The following is a 16,815-nucleotide window of genomic DNA, read 5'->3' as shown; positions in this document are numbered from 1 at the left end:
GCCATCAGCCTGGCTTGTGGCTAAGTGGAGCTCCCTGTGCGATGCGGGGGACCACCAGGGGGCAGCTCCTGTGTTGAGCATCTGCCCCCTGGTGGTCAGTGAACATCATAGCTACTGGTCGTTCCCAGTTGTTCCGCCATTAGGGTCAATTTGCATATTACCCTTTTATTATATAGAATTTTATCTGGTTTTGATAACCGACTCTGTTAGGTTAGGCAAAGGACAGAGGGATACCCATGGTCTCTGCCCTCCTCACATCAACCTATGTCTTTCCTGTATTTTTAGTTTCAAGTTCTTCTTCTCTACTAGCTTTTAAATATACTTGAATCTCCTCAAGCTTAAAAAGCAACAACCACAATACATGTCCAAAAGGAAAAGAGAAGGAGGAAGGGAAAAGAAAATAACCTCCAAGGTGTCCTCATGCTGGTGTTTCCGTTTCTATGCAGCCCTCCCCTCCTCTCCACAGCCACGTTTCCTAAGAGATTTCTCTGCAGCTGTTCTCTCCACATCTGTACAACCTACTTACACTGGAATTTATCTTCTATGCCCACAACCCCACCACAAATATTTCCCCCAAATCACCCAATGACCCTGTAGTTAAATGTTGAGGGCATCTTTTAATCTGATCGTACTGACCTTCAGAAGCATCCATGACTGTCAGTCTCCTCTTCTCAACCTGCTTGGCTCCCATGATGCTTCACTCTTCCAGTTGGCTTCATTCGCCGTTGGCCTCCTCCTCAGTCTCCCGTGCAGGCTTCATTTAGGGTCTGCCTCTGAATGTCAACATTACGATCTGAATGTTCTCTCCTCTTTTGCACTCCTTGCATCATCTCAAACATGTTCCCAGTATCAATTATGAATTTTCTGCTGATGATTCCTAAACCTTTATTACTAGCAATCTCTTTTTCAAGAGCCAAGTGTGTTGGTGACAATCCTCTCTGATCATCTGAAATTGGATAGCTCACATGAACCATAGGAAATACATGTCAGAGAATAAACCTATAATCTTTCCCTAAAAGAAGAACTGTGTCCACCCCCGTACTCCCAGTGATTAAACTGCAACTCAATTTTTACAAACCAAAGCCTCAGATTCAGTTAGGACCTCTCTCGGTCAGCTGCCCAAGTTCTGTCTTTGTCCGTCTCTGACTCTGTCTCTCCCTTCACATCCTCATTAAGCTCGTTACTTTGGCCAAGGCAGTGTTATCCCCATTAGCCTACCGTAACGGCTCCTGGTTCATTCCCCGTGTGCAGCTTGCCCAACTGCTGCCCTCCGCAGCCAGCTACTCCCCTAAAATGTTCATTCGTCTGTGCCACTTTCAGCTTCCTCTTGTCTCTCCTTCCACTCCGGCCAAATCTCTACCAACTTCCCTTTGTTCTCTTTGTCCCAGCCATAATGTAAGAATTCTCTTACATGTAGGCCTTTGGATTCTGCCTAAAAAATAGACTTCCTATAAAATGCCAAGTTTACCCCTTCTCATCCTTCAGAATTCTGTGCAAATGATACCATTTTTCCCCCCAAGAAAATCTTAGCATCTCCCAATTCCCACCCCAAACTAATATAGTGTCCCTTGCTATGATTCCCTTCATATTTACTAAATTTTATTATAAATGTTTGCTTCATTGCTTATAAAGTCTAATAAAAGAAAGATGATTGGTGATTATTAGAAGACAGGACCATACTTAGACATCAATAGAGCATCCACTCAAAGGATGAAACATAAAGTTGTTATTTTTATATATATTTATGGACATGGAAAACTATTTTTAATAATCTTCTATGATATCTTGCTAAGTGAAAAAATTAGGGTTCAACATCACATGCACACTATGTTCCAATTACTGATAATTAAACTTGCTTTAAAACAGAAAGGGGAGTGGAACTTCCAGAATGGTGGAATTAATTAATCCTACTACTTAGAGAGTCATTTGTGAATAGTTAGCAGTCCCAGCTGCTGAAGCATACTCTACTACAGGTGGCTTAAGCAAAACTCTTTTTAAATAAGACATATTTTGATGCCCCAAGAAATATGGCTTATGATCTACTATTTTGTAGGTAAATTTGAGAGAGAATGCCATTTAACATTCTTAGGTCTTTTGATCTATGAACAAAGGATGTCTTAATTCATTTACATCTTCAATTTCATTTACCCATGTCTTGTAGTCTTCAGTACACAAGCATGAAAATTTTTTCAATTTATTTTTTAATGTCATTATAAATAGAATTGCTTTATTAATTTTACTTTCATGTTGTTCATTCCTAATGTACAGAAAGACAGTTGATTTTTGTAAATGTATCTTGTATCCTGTAACCCTGCTGAGATGAGTTGTTCACAGCTTTTCAATGCCTCTGTGGACTTCTACATCTGTGGACTTCCTCCTTTTAGGTTTGTGGCCAAGCCCTTGCTTGCCCAGCCAGCATTGCAGCCTCAGGCAGCTGGGATGGTAAACAGTTGCTGCTGATAATTTTTCCCAAACATCAGGGTAGATGTTGCATTACCTCTGCTGACTTAGCCTCAGGAATCCTCACTTCTGCCATATTCTATTCGTTCAAGCACGTCATAAGCTCAGATCCAAAGAGAAAGGATACAGGTCCCATCTCTCAGTGGGAGGAGGGTCATGGAATATCATTGAATAACTCATGCGATAAGATTTGCTGTTGGATTATCTTTGGAAAAGGTAACATGTCACACAAAGTGATAATCATTCGTTTCTCACATATGGTCTCATAAGCACCATCGCGGTGGCTAACAAGTTGTCCTTGTGGTGCTTGAAGCTGATGGGCGCAGTTAAATTGAATTCACCAACTGTTACTTTGAAGGGTATGCTGATGTGGCTCAGTATTTAATACATTTTCTAGTTCCATATGTGAGAGTGCAAACTCTCTCAATTGGGGCCATTTCTGAAAAGACAAAGATATCTACACAAATGTGCTGAGTTAAATTGCTTGAAGAGACAAGTTAGAATCCTTAAATGCAAGGTTACGAATGAATTCCAGGCCTTTAGAGATAGAGATACATGAAAACATATCCTGTCGGGTCACTTGCCCAAACTACAACGTAATATCCATTCCTCTCCCTGAAATGCTGGTCAAGACTCTATTTTATCAGTTGTTGCCATCTGTCATTGAGAATTTTAAACCTCGTTTGCAGAATCCTTGGAGGTAAATGAACACAAAGCCTAGAAATATAGAGGAAATGTAAAAAACTACAAGAAATCTTTAAGCATAGCCAGTTCTTAAAAGGAAGCTCACCTTAAAATATCAGCTCTCCTGTAACATCTAATATTGTAGGGAACCTACTTGATATATGAATTGTTTATAATGATAATTAGTTTACTACCAAGCCAAATCTATTTTGCTTTGACTTTTCAGTGAAAGAATTGCTAGATGGTGAATTAATACATAGTCTACACTCTTGCTTTGTGTCACAGGTAACCTCTGTCATTGCAATGGAGTGCACCCAGTAATTGACTTTGAGATATTCCAATTTGCAGAATGATCACTCTTTCCAACGATACAGAGTAAGGTTTTGATTGATTCAGCAGTTTGGGTCTGACCTTTCTGGCTGGGATTCAGGATTGGTGCTCACAGGGTTTGTTCATTCTAGAACCAGCTCAGACTGCGCTGAGGGAATTACCAGCCTGTAATGAAATGTAAATTAATTCCCCTTTCTTTGAGGTTCAAATGAAGTTCAGTGAGACAAGTCTGCCCAGTACTTATTTCACTGGAATAAGCCCCACTCTGTAGGATAGAGTCATAAATGTCCCACATTTCTTTTTCATTATTAACATAAATAACGCTCCCGCTCTCTCCCATGTGACCATTCCCCAAATAAACGAGGGTGACAGACAACAATGCGCCGGGAGGCCGAGGAGGTACCATCGCACCCAGTGTCTGCCTGGCCCATTTCCCTGCACCCTCACAGAACACGCCTAGGTGATATTTCACAGCTGTCTGGGCGTCTCGTAGCCGGTGAAGTTCATGGGTAAAAGTATCCATCGCAGTACCCATTCTTTCCTTACTGATCCTGCTGTGCTTAGCACAGGAAGGGCCAAACTCTAGACTCTGAAATGCACAGGGTGGAGCCATGATTTTAACCACGTATTTATCCGGCTGTGCGTAGCACAGTAACAGCATGTTCCAGACCATAAAAGCTACCTGGGTGAGCCCATCAGTCATTCCGCCATTGACATACATGTGTTTTACAAAAGCATCTTCTTCAAAACAATCTATTTTTTTCTCTTGCATATGCATACCCCATGGGCACGGACAATAGTTTGGTGAAGGCCAAGGGAGGGGATGGCGGGAGGGGGGTAGAGATGTGCAAGGGGGGAGGGGGGAAGGGACACCTGCAATTATGTCAACATTAAAAATGTTTAATGAAAAATGTTGCTGATATATATCTGTCAAGGTGGTTTCTGTTCTGCAAATCTCTCTCTTCCACTCCATCAACCATGTGCTATAATAATAGGCACAGTAACGATCATTTTTCTGCTCAGAGACATGCAGTGCCCACCGCTGCTTATAATAATGTGAACACATCAGCCTGGCTCGGAGGTGCTCTGCTATGCGCATCTCTGCACTTTCTCTTGTTAGTATCATCCACACCGTTTCAGTCCCCTCTCAATGACCCTGCATCTACTGGGCACCAATTATCCTGTGAGAAAATGACAAAAGCAATGAGTGAACCTCAGGACTCACAATGATGAGAGAATAGAGATGCAAGGAAACACTTTTAATACAATGAAATGGTGCTATCATAGAGGAAGACGTTGTCCGAGGCTCTGAGAAAGGAAACGCCCAGCTGAGTTGTGGATAACTTCCCAGAGGACACGTGTTAATTGAGCGTTAACAATGAGGAGGAGTTTGTCTAACAGCTGAGGAGCCAACAGGTATTTAAGAAGGAAAGAAGAGAGTGATCAACATATAAAGGCATTGCCCAGCTGGTGTGGCTTAGCAGTTGAGTGTTGACCCAGGAGCCAAGAGGTCACTGGTTCAATTCCCGGTCAGGGCACATGCCCGGGTTGTGGGCTTAGCCCCCAGTGGGGGGCATCCAGGAGGTAGCCAATCCATGATTCCCTCTCATCATTGATGTTTTTCTCCCTTTCCCTTCCGCTCTGAAATCAATAATATATATATTATAGTCACCAAGTTCAGGGCATGATCCACAGCATGACGGTAGAGGTTGTCCAGGGACAGAGTGGTGAGAAATAACTCCATGGAAGAACATGACAACGAGACAAGGGTGAACCTCATGCTGAGAGCCATCGGTGGTATTTTAAGTTGAGCAGTTTCGTGGCCAGGCTTGGTTTTATAAAATAAAGCTGTGAGTAGAGTAGAAGATTGGCCAGAAAAAAAGCAAAAGCTAAAAGCAAAGGGAGTTGTTGTGAAAAGTCATTGAAGTCACCCAGGTAAGATATGATGAGAAGGCAGTTGCTAATTGGGGCTGCTGATTTGTTAGAAAAGAGGGAAATATCCTGAGATAATTCTGAAATATTTTTATGAGAAATGATGACTCTTCAGATATGACAGCTGAGAAAGAAGACCAAATGATTGATGATGACTATTACCTTTTTAGACTGGGTGAAAAGGTCAAAGACAGGGCCATTCCATACGATAAGGACAGCAGGAAGAGGCATTGTTTGGGGGTGTAAAGGAATAAGCTGTGAAGACTGAAGAAAGACGTCCCATTACTCCAAGAAAAAGGGAACAAAAATGCTTACAGATGAATGACAGATTGGCTGGTTTAAAAATGATGAGTCCTTTAAATTTTTTTTTCAAATGAGTTTAAGTCAAAGAATTAGTGAGGAGAGGATGTGGGGAAAAATTGAAAAGCCAAGATGTACAAAAAAGTCACTTCTAAGAGGGTAAAGGCAAGCGAGTCACTACTAGAGCATATAATCCAGATAATAAAATACTTATAATTCTGATACGTGGTTTTGGGGAAATAAGGAACATTTTCATTGTCAACAGGAAGAGAAGTCTGCTGAGAGGGTGCAATCTTTGTGCCATGATGTGAAGATATCACAGAGGGACTGGCCTGAGGGAAGTCTACAGGGGCCATGGACAGCAGCGGCAGTACCATGCCCCCAATTAATTTTTAAATAGATTTCACGACAAAATTGAAGGGAAGGTACAGAGATTTCCCACATCTCCCTGCCCTTACCATCATCCCCCACCCAAAAGTACATTTGTTACAACGGATGAACCCACATGGACACACCATCATCACCCAGAGTCCACAGTCTACATGAGGGTTCTCTCTTGTGTGGTCCATTCTAGGGTTTGGATAAATGCATAATGGCGTGTACCCACCTGCTGGAGGCAAAGACCAAAAAGTAGTTAACATATAAGTGCGAGAGGTCCGTCAGAAGGCTGATGGACTTTGATATTCAGCAAGGACTGAGAATCAGTATAATATTACCTGCTCTGGCTGAATGGCTGAAGGCAATCCCCTGACCTGATAATCCTTTATTGTTTACCACACCTTACCATTGATGTCTGTTTGCTTTGCTAAAGGGCAAATGTATATTCTAGTAAATAAAAAGCTATGGTTCCAGAGATTCAGAGAGCCATTCCACTAGAAAAGGGCCTCCGCCTGGTTCCCCCAATGCCTTCCAAATTTATATTTCTTATCTAGTATATCCATTTGCACACGGCCCCTTCTCAAGATTCTGAATCCTTGCTGCAAAAGGTTGAGGCACCCACTACTATCATATGGAAGAGTTCCACTGCCTTAGAGACCCTCTGTGCTTTGCCTGTTCATCCCTCCTTCGCTCATCACCTCCGGCAACCACTGATGGTTTTACTGCCCCCATAGTTGCCCTCTCCCACAATTTCAGAGAGTTGGGAATATATGGCACGCAGCCTTCCCAGCATGGCTGCTTTCACTTGCCCCTGATTGATTCTGAAGCAGCTGAAACAGACCAATTTGTGTCCATCTTCAGAGATTTAAAATCAATGAATATCATTACATTTTTTGAGGACTCATTTAGATAGTCATCGAATATGTGCTTACGTTGATTGTAGCCCAGCATTCCCTTTTCTGTCCATATACTGATCTATATCTCCATCGAGGATGGTGAGATATCTCGGAGGTGCACCCGGAGAATACTGGATAGCTAATATTTCAGGAATATTCTTTTATGCTTTCCATGGACTACTTCTGACAGAAGGTCCAGCTACAAAGTGGGGTTTGCTCAAAATGTGGCTAAGGCTGATCTGATGTTTACTTTCAGAAGAAACAATAATCAATAAAACAATAAGCTGCTTTTTAAGTATTGTGCCGACTATTCTGCTATTTACATATAAAAGACCTCAATAGTACAAAGCAATGTTGTGTTGTTTTCATTCATTAGATGTAAAGCAGAAGCACCGACTTGAATAACACAATAAATTGATTTTTAGACATTTTTTTATTTTTATTGAAATTATTGGGGTGACCTTGGTTAATAAAATTCTATAGGTTTCAGGTGCACAATTCTACAATACATCATCTGTATATTGTATTGTGTGTTCATCACCCAAAGTTAAATGTCAAATGGTAGGGGGGCGGGTTAGAGAGCAACCAAAGGACTTGTATGCACGCATATTAGCATAACCAATGGACACAGACACTGGGGCGGTGGGGGCTCGCCCAGGGTGGGAATGGCTGTAGGGGAGGGTCAACTGGAGAAAAAGGAGACACATGTAAAACTTTAGACAAAAAAAAAAAAGTTAACTGTCCTTCCATCACCTTTTACCCCCTCTTTACCATCTCCTACCTCCCCTAGCACTCTTCCCTCCAGTAACACCATACTGTTGTCTGTGTCTATGAGTGTGTTTTTTTCTTAATTCATTCTCCCTTTTCACCCAGCCCTCCAAGCCCTCTCTCCTCTGACAGCTGTCAGATGAAGAACATAATAAGTTTCAGTTTTCAGTCCTGCTTCCTGACAGGCTTTTCCCGTAAATTACTTCTGTAGAAGATTCACTTCCAGGGCCCTCACACTACATCCCTTTAAAACTCTCTATAAAAAGTTCCGTGCTTCCTAACTGTGTTACACAAACCACCCTTTGTGGCCAGGCCTCTTCCAGTGGGTATGTAAGCCGTGAGGATATTGTTATTTGAATTTTACTTTTCAAATATTTAATTTGGTTTGAATTCATTATCCATGTTAGATTATTTTATATCTCTTCTAGATCTTTCTTTTTTAAATACTCTACTTTGGAAGTATACTTTTGTATATCTCATGTTTGCAGTTATTCAATAAGTTCTATTTTAACTCTCTTTATCATAGCTTCTGTGTGAAAAAGTGTGGCATTTCACAGCTATCTGTGCCACCCGTCACCCAAACTGACAGTCACAACACCTGTGTGAGATGCAGATTGAAGAGAATTAACATATACAAGTAGAATGTCAACTAGCAGAGGGAGAGTTATTAGAATGCTATCATTTCCAAATTACAGTGCACAGACAAAAATAAAGGGAAATAAAATTTTAGTTATAGAGGATCATAAATATTAATTATAGCCAACTCTCTACTCCGTGGTGGATAGAATATTGCCCATGATTATTAACACACTGCCTGAAGATTCCATGTTTGTTTTACACTCTCATGCATACGATTTAGTTCAGGGAGATTTCAACATTCCGCAAATGAAGCCCGTGTGCATAACATTTCAAGGATAACATCATGCGGGCTATTTATTCAGTCCTGTGCAGTGCAATTAAGACTCATGGAGATAGCAATTTTCATCACAATCACAGTGAGACACTCCGCTCACTTATGAACACGGAGATCTGCTACCCGTTCTGATTGCTAATACGGAACAGAAGGTCCACAATGAGTCATCCTCTCCATTCTCCAACTTTTATTTTTTTCCTGTAGCAGCTGTTAAACTTTTTGCAAAAGTTTTCTCGGTTTGCTTTTATAGCCAACACTGAGCGGAGCTCAGAGCATTGGCTCGGGGAGTTCAGATGAACTTGCAACCTTTATGAGGAGTCGTAAAGCTCCAGTCAGATTTTATACGAGGTGTTTTTTCTTTTTCAGATCTACCAGCGAAAACACCATGACCTCCCCATCTCCTGGCATATACCCTGAAAGGGTCATTTCAAACGCTGGAGCAAGTAGGAGCGCCACCATCAAGAAATGCCTTAACATGGTGGCACCTCACTCAAGGCCTTAAGATGGTTTCTCTAAAGTCTCCTGATGCAAGTGATCATATTTTTGTTGAGACTTAAACTTCAGTCTCAATTATATGTTACAACAGGTGAGTTCCTTTGCTCATCAAAATATGAGCACGTGTTTTAAATTCCTATTGTGTCCTAAATTCTGTGTAACTTAAAATATGCAGTCATGAATATTAGGAAGTTTAAAATCTGGTTTAGAATATGTTGTACGTGCAGTGAACATTAACAAAAGCATTGGCCGAGGGAATATTACATTAAAGAAACATCATAGTTACAACAAGAAATCAGAGGCAGAAGAGACCCTATGGACTGAAGTGTTCAAAATGGTCTCATGTAGCAGGTGGCATGTGAGCCCCGCCTGAGTGATGGAGGGGCCAGGAGTCAGTGCGGGAGAGGAGGCTGCCTGACCCCTCCCTCGGCGCTGCTTCACATGAGGAGAGACTTTCCAACTACAGGAGGCCTCCTCACCCTCACAACCAGTCCACCGGCACCTGACCCCCGCCACCAGGTTGGCGGCTACAGCAAGTGGGCCAAGGGTGTCTGCCCTTGAATGTTCAGAAGGTCCTCTCTGCCAAGGCCTCAGGATGTGTCCCTGGTCTGGGCACCCAGGGAAGCCCGGGGGGGTGACTTCCCTCTGGCACCCCTGTGCCAGCCAGCACTGAGGAGGAGGCCACAGGACCTGGGTGGAGATAGCTCACTACCTGTGCCTGCCACTGCTGGGACGTGCAAAAGTGCCCCCACGTTCAGCTCGTCCAGTTGAAAACGAACCCAACAGACTCCCACATTTCTAGGAATAATTTCAACTCCTTGGCTAATGTGACTACCTACCAAGCAAGTCCGGAGGACATCTAACCTAGAAGGAAAGGGAGCTCATCCAAACACCAGCAAACAAACAGAAAAGCAGAAGCAGCGGGAGGTGCATTGGAAGGAGGAGCGGTGCCCTGTGCCATTTATGAGACCCTTGTTGTTTGACGGTGGGTTCTGCAGCGCTGGTTGCTCACAAACACAAGTTCCTTAGAGGAAATGTAGGAAATAGAGAGAATAATGAATGGGAAGGTCATCCTCTTTATATTTCCTTGTTTATCTTCCAATCAGATAAACCATGTGTAAGATGTGTGTGTAATTCTTTTAAAAGCTAAGGATCCTAATGAATAATTAGCTTTATTTGGATTTTTCACTTAATCTTATGTTGAGCATTTATGTTATTTTTTTTCTTAAAAAAATTCAAGATCTCCAACCATGGACTTTTAAAATATTTTTTTATTATTTGACAGTTCTCCCCCCAGCTTTTGCTATTATGCTAATGCTGTTGTAAAGATTTCTTATTCACATTCTATTATTTCTTACAATGTATTTTTCTGGGAAGTTGCATTAGGGCAGCGGTTCTCAACCTGTGGGTCATGACCCCTTTGGCGGTCGAACGACCCTTTCACAGGGGTCGCCTAAGACCATCCTGCAGATCAGATATTTACATGACGATTCATCACAGTAGCAGGCTTCCTTCTCTGTCTCCACACTGGCTGCTCCATGTGTCCCCACACCTCTCGGAAAGAGGGCATGAAGGACATGGTCTTCCTCTTCTAAGGATGTGTCATGCAATGTCATCTGCTGTTTCCGTTCCCATCTAGTTGGTCTGTTGTCATCTTATGATCACAGCATCCGAGGAAGGACGGGAGAGGCAGTCCTTGGAGGGTGGCCACCGCCCCCTTTACATTCATACACAACCCTATTCATCTTAGTCAGATGCCTTTTAACATTCTCATCTAAAAGGCAAATGGTGGCTCTAGTATAAAAAGGGAGGAAGAGAGAATGGGCTTCATGGCAGGATGACTGGACCAGAGGACAGACAATTTTTCTAATTCTGGAAATACTCGAAATGATCCTCCCCCAATATTAGACATTTCCCCGGTACTCAACACATTCTGTTTAATCCAAGAAAATTTCCTGGGCAATTATTTCTAAGAGTATTTGTAAAGCAGATAACTATTCTTCTTTTTTCGGGAAATGAAGCATGTTAGCCTATTACAGACCCTAAAGCAGCCGTGGGCAAACTACGGCCCGCGGGCCGGATCCGGCCCATTTGAAATGAATAAAACTAAAAAAAGACCATACCCTTTTATGTAATGATGTTTACTTTGAATTTATATTAGTTCACACAAACACTCCATCCATGCTTTTGTTCCGGCCCTCCGGTACAGTTTAAGAACCCATTGTGGCCCTCGAGTCAAAAAGTTTGCCCACCCCTGCCCTAAAGTGTCCGGTAGTCAACCTATCTTTAATTAGAATGTTAAAAGATGGCTGACTAAGACGGATAGAGTTGTGTGTGAAGGTAAAACTTGATAAATATACTGACTCTCTTGGCCATCGTTTCAGGGAATAATTGCCAAGGACATTTTCTTGGATTGAACAGAAAGCAAGGAATTTCTTGATAACCAATGTCAGAATGTTTTCTTGTGTCAGCCCCTGAGCAATTTCACACCAATGAATACAATGTGGTGTCATCTCAGCTATTCACTGCCCCATCTTTGTAATGCATTTCCCTTCAGAAGCCGGCCACACCCAGTTTCTGTCTCCGCCTGAGGATTATGGCCTCCTGCCCGCTCCCATCGTGGCTGCACTAATATCAGCTCTAAACCACTTTCATCTAAGCTGCTCTGATCCCGTCCTGATGGAGTCCACATGTTCCAGTTCATTCTCTGCATTCATGTGAGTACTTTTTTTCTAACGATAATTTCTTCATGAACATGTCCTCCTTAGAAATCACGGATGGCACCCTATTGCTATTTGAAAGAAGTCCAGAGAGGTACCAGGGGTCATTCAAAAGCCAATTCCAACTTACCTTCCTACTTCTTTTATCTACTGTGGTGGTCACATGACCTGGTCTTTTCAGAACCAGGTTTCTTAATTATCTGTAAGAATCAGAGGAGCTGTCAGAGAAAAATGCAGATTTCCAGATTGCCTTACGTGGTACCTGGACCCAGGGCAACATTTAAAGAACTGCTCAGCCTCATTGACACCGAAGCTGATTGCACCTGTAGCATCCCAGAGTTTGCATGAGCTCTCACACCCCATCTCACTCATGGCTCTTCCCTCTGCCTGAAACCCTCCCCATTTTTCTGTTGAATTCATATTTACACTCCGACATTTCTTCCAACGTGATGAAGTGGTCATCCGTTTCACCATCCTTTCTCAACGTTGCTCCCTCTTCTCTCAAGATAGTTATTTATCGCTTTCATTGAAGTGTGAGCACAGGTATTATATCTGCATCACCTTATCGGGGTCCACAGTTTCTCACTAAATTTTCCTATTAGAAAATAGAAATATAATGACTTTGTTAAACTGCTATTAGCTATAACTATAAATATATTCTCTTCTTGATGAAAAAATAAGTCAATCAGAAAAAGCTAAGAACCATATGATTTCACTCATATGTGGGATATAAAACTGAAACTCATAAACACAGACAATAGTATGGTGGTTACCAGAGAAAGGGCTGGGGTAGTAAAGGGGAAAAGGGGGCCAAATCTCTGGTGAAGGAAGATGATATAACTTTAGATAGTGAGCATACAATGCAATATACAGATCATGTGTCATAGAATTGTACACTTGAAACCTGTATCATCTTATTAACCAATGTCACCTCAATACATTTCATTAAAAACAGAGAAGATTCAGTAAATGAATAATATGAGCTGTGAAAGCACAGAGGAATGCATTAATAACTCCCTTAATATTGGCACACAAAAATAAAAAGCCTAAAATGAGATTTTTATGCATTTGTGCTTCAGTGTCATGAAGAAAAATGATTCATAGGTCAACATTTATGTTATTTGTACATGCTGCTGCTGAGGTTTTCTGCCTCTCAAATTGTTTCCTGAACTGAAAATTCTCAAGTGTCTAACGTGGAAAATCTTGTAGAAAAGCAATCAAAGAAAAAATTTAATTCAACACGACTCCATGTAGCTCTCCGTTTGGAAAATATATTCCTGTTAGTCTTTTTTATTTGTTTCTATGGTAAAATTTATCAGGTCAAATATAATTGTTCTTGCCTTGAAGAGCCCACATGTTCCTCAATCTGCAATAGCCCTTTATTTTCCTCCCGAGGATGAAACCTGCACCAGTGGGTGTATTCTGCCTGCGTTCGCCAACGTGATGAAGGACTGTGTCTGCACGTGGAATGCTCAGCACATTAATGAATGAATAGATAATCCTGTGTTTTATGGGATAATATGGAGCACAGGGGACCCAACTACAGGTAACAGCTTACCTCTCTGGAGTGTTTGCACATTATCTTGGGAAGCCCACGCTTTCCCAATCCATGGACAGAAATTCCCTTTCCCCGTCCTGTCCTACCGCCAGCCCAGCCTTAATTCTGAGCAACCTGATCAATCTGGCAAGACATCTTGTGCCCGCATCCATGCTTGGAAGGAATGCACTCACTTTGCATTTTACAAACAAGTATTTGATGTGCCGGGGAGTCTTTGGGACGACATGTCTCCAGAAGTGCGGTCTCTCTCTCCTCCTTTCTTTCTGGCTCGTGTACTTGAGCACCTGGGCTTCGGACTGATCCCTGCTGATTAACCACGAACCAGGAGACCGGCTTTGCCACATCCGCTTGGCCGGGCCCCGACGGTCTGTGTGTCTTTAGGTGCTGGCTGGGGTCTACTTCAAACAGGTGAATCATGGAAGACCAGACGCCACATTTCTTCTGCCGGGAGACGCCTGTTCAGGGAAAAGGATCAGAGCCGCCGAGGAACAGCTCTGTACCAAGTCACGCAGGCTGCTGGGTCCCAGTGGGATGTGAAAGGATTCTGCTAACCAGCGGCCTGGGAGTCAGACTCCAACGAGTGCTGCAGTTGCCATCAGGTCTGCCCGGTCGGCCCTCTGCCTCCTCACTGACCTCCGTTACTTAGCACTCGGCAGACTGGAGGCCGCCTGGGAGTCCTGTGCAGTGGCCAGGGCGGTCATGTTAATCCTCAGACAGAAGTGAGGCCCTGACCGGTTACGGGACTTTGTCCGGTGGAAGGTATTGACCTGAAATCAGTCCTTTTGCTTCTAGATCTTTTAAACAGCATTGTGTATGATAAGACTGTGATAACGACAATTATCTCCCAATGGTTAGAATTCAATTCAATTAAGTTATAATTAAAACAGATAATAAGATGGGAATAGGATGCATTAATTCCTACACACCAGGGCCTACAACTAGATCAGTACAATAGAACTTCCTGTGGTGATGTAAATATTATATTCAATGGGGTAGATACTGTTCACATGTGGCTAGTCCAACTGAGGAAGTGAAAATTTAAATTTAACTAATTCAAATTTAGATGTCACAGGGGGGTAGTAGCTACCATATTGAACAGTGCAATTCTATAGTCTTAAGATTAAAAAATTAGCTGATGAATGACCAAAAAAAAAAGAGTCTTAGTATCCAAGACTATATGACACAATTTATTTGAAGTGAAATACATTGAATTAACACTTAAAAATAAATGTGGCCCCAAAGTGTAAAATTGGGTGCACACACAAAACTCTCTGGGGATGCTAACGGCTGCTCCAGTACTGGTTGGAACCGGTATTGATATGACATGATGTCAACCCTATAGGCTGGAAGCTCTATCACTTCTGGTTACTCACCAAGTTCCAGGGGATGATGAAATCGGACACATAAAACAACAGGAGGAAAATCACATGCCACGTGCAAATATCCCACGTTACTGGACACTTTCCTCTGTGGCAGGGCCATTTCCAGTAATAGGTGAAGGCAGGGCAACTGCTCATCATGCGGGACGTTATCTGACGACACAGTGGAAAGCCTATAGGGAATGGAGGGCTCTGTCCCTGCAGGAGAGCGTTTCAGAGTTGCCTCCTTCCAGTGGCTTCCACATTCGGCCCCCGCGGCCCTCTCCTTCCCCGCTATTTTCCTGGCATCAGGTGTGACCGAGACGTGGGTTTTCACAGAAAGCCACCTGACTGTCACTTTCCAGGAACGATGACTGAGACCCAGACTCCATCTGAAAGGACAGAACAAGAGTTTGGAGCAACAGCAAAGCAAGGGTGGGACCAGTGACAAGGTTTGTCTGCAGCCTTAACATCTCCCTGGGAGGCGCTCACGGCAGCCATTTCAATTTCACAACAACATTAAAACGGAAGGGCAATCTTCTTTCTGTAATTGTCCAACAGGCACACAACTGAGCACAGATGGGTTTCAGGTCATTCCATGCTCTGTGATGAAAGCTTTAGCATCTTGGGAATGTTCCGTGAGAAGGAGGGAAACTACCCAAAGTCCTCAGAAGCCGGGCAAAGGTAAACGCTCTCATCACCTGCAACGTGAAACTCGCTGTACAAATCGCACCGTGACGATCACAGGTGCAGGCTTTGGGGCAGGAATCGTTTCTGTGACGGACGCGGGTCTCGCTTGTGGCTGATTTTCCTCAGCCACTCGGCACCAGGCCTCACGGTGTCCGTGTGGAATATACACACTTTACTAACGTAACTGGTTGAACAGCGATATCCAGCGAGTGTAGACTGATGGGTCGTTTGTTCTTAGAAGGAAATCTCCCAGAGAGGTAAGGGGCTCTGTCTTAATCTTTTCTTTACATTTTTGTCAAACTTGGAACATAATACAGAATCAACAGATTGTTGGCAGGGATCGCTAGTACAGATGTTAGAATGTAAAGTAAAATACCTTGACCAAGTATGACAGTAATCCCATGGGAAAGCTAATAGATTCTGGATTTCCAAGGCACAATAACAAAAGCTCTTTTGATCGTAAAATAATGTAATTTGAAGGATCATCTGGTCCAACATCCTTAATTTACATGTACAATTTATCTGGTACAACATCCTTAATCCAGACCTGAGCTCCCAGGGAGAACGTAAGAGCAGGACCAAGAACCTGGTCCTCCAGATTTCTGATCTGAGGTCTTTTCCTTCGCATCATCTTGGAAAGCCATCATAGACCGCGGTTCACCGGACCCTCCAGTGGTGATGGCGCTGAAACCAGGAGCCACCATGTCTGTGGCTCTGCAACTTCACGTGCTGATGTTGCTGTAGGTTGAAAGCTACTCGGATTGAATTTGAAGACTTTCTATGCTGATACGACACAGAGGACAACAATATAAAAGTAACCAAGGGCCAAATACTGATCATAAAGGAAGTACACACAAAGGCAATATAAGGCAGAAGGGGTTGTAATGACCTCTAAAAATATGTAATAGGTCTTTGTGAACATACACAAAGATGTGCCCCAAACAGGTCTGTGAAGTGAAATAAAAAACAAAACCACACACATACCAACCTCCCCCTCCAAACCACAAAGCCAAACAGGCTGCAGTACAGTCTGGGGCTCATCCACGCACCAAAGCTGGGGGCATGGCATGTCATCATGTCCCAACACACACACACACCACACACACACACACACACACACACACACACACGTGTCGTCTGTAGTTACCATTGCGCAGCGGGTTGGTGAGGTGGAGGAGGCACTTTCTTGTCTGTGTTTTTCTTTTACTTCACATTTCTGTGTTTTTAATACTAATAATGCCCACACATCACTTTTTTTTTAAATATATTTTATTGATTTTTTACAGAGAGGAAGGGAGAGAGATAGAGAGTTAGAAACATCGATGAGAGAGAA

The sequence above is a fragment of the Myotis lucifugus genome, unplaced genomic scaffold (genome assembly GCF_000147115.1).
Source record: "Myotis lucifugus unplaced genomic scaffold, Myoluc2.0 scaffold_348, whole genome shotgun sequence".
Classification (NCBI taxonomy): Eukaryota; Metazoa; Chordata; class Mammalia; order Chiroptera; family Vespertilionidae; genus Myotis; species Myotis lucifugus.
Note: the sequence above shows the minus strand (reverse complement) of the source record.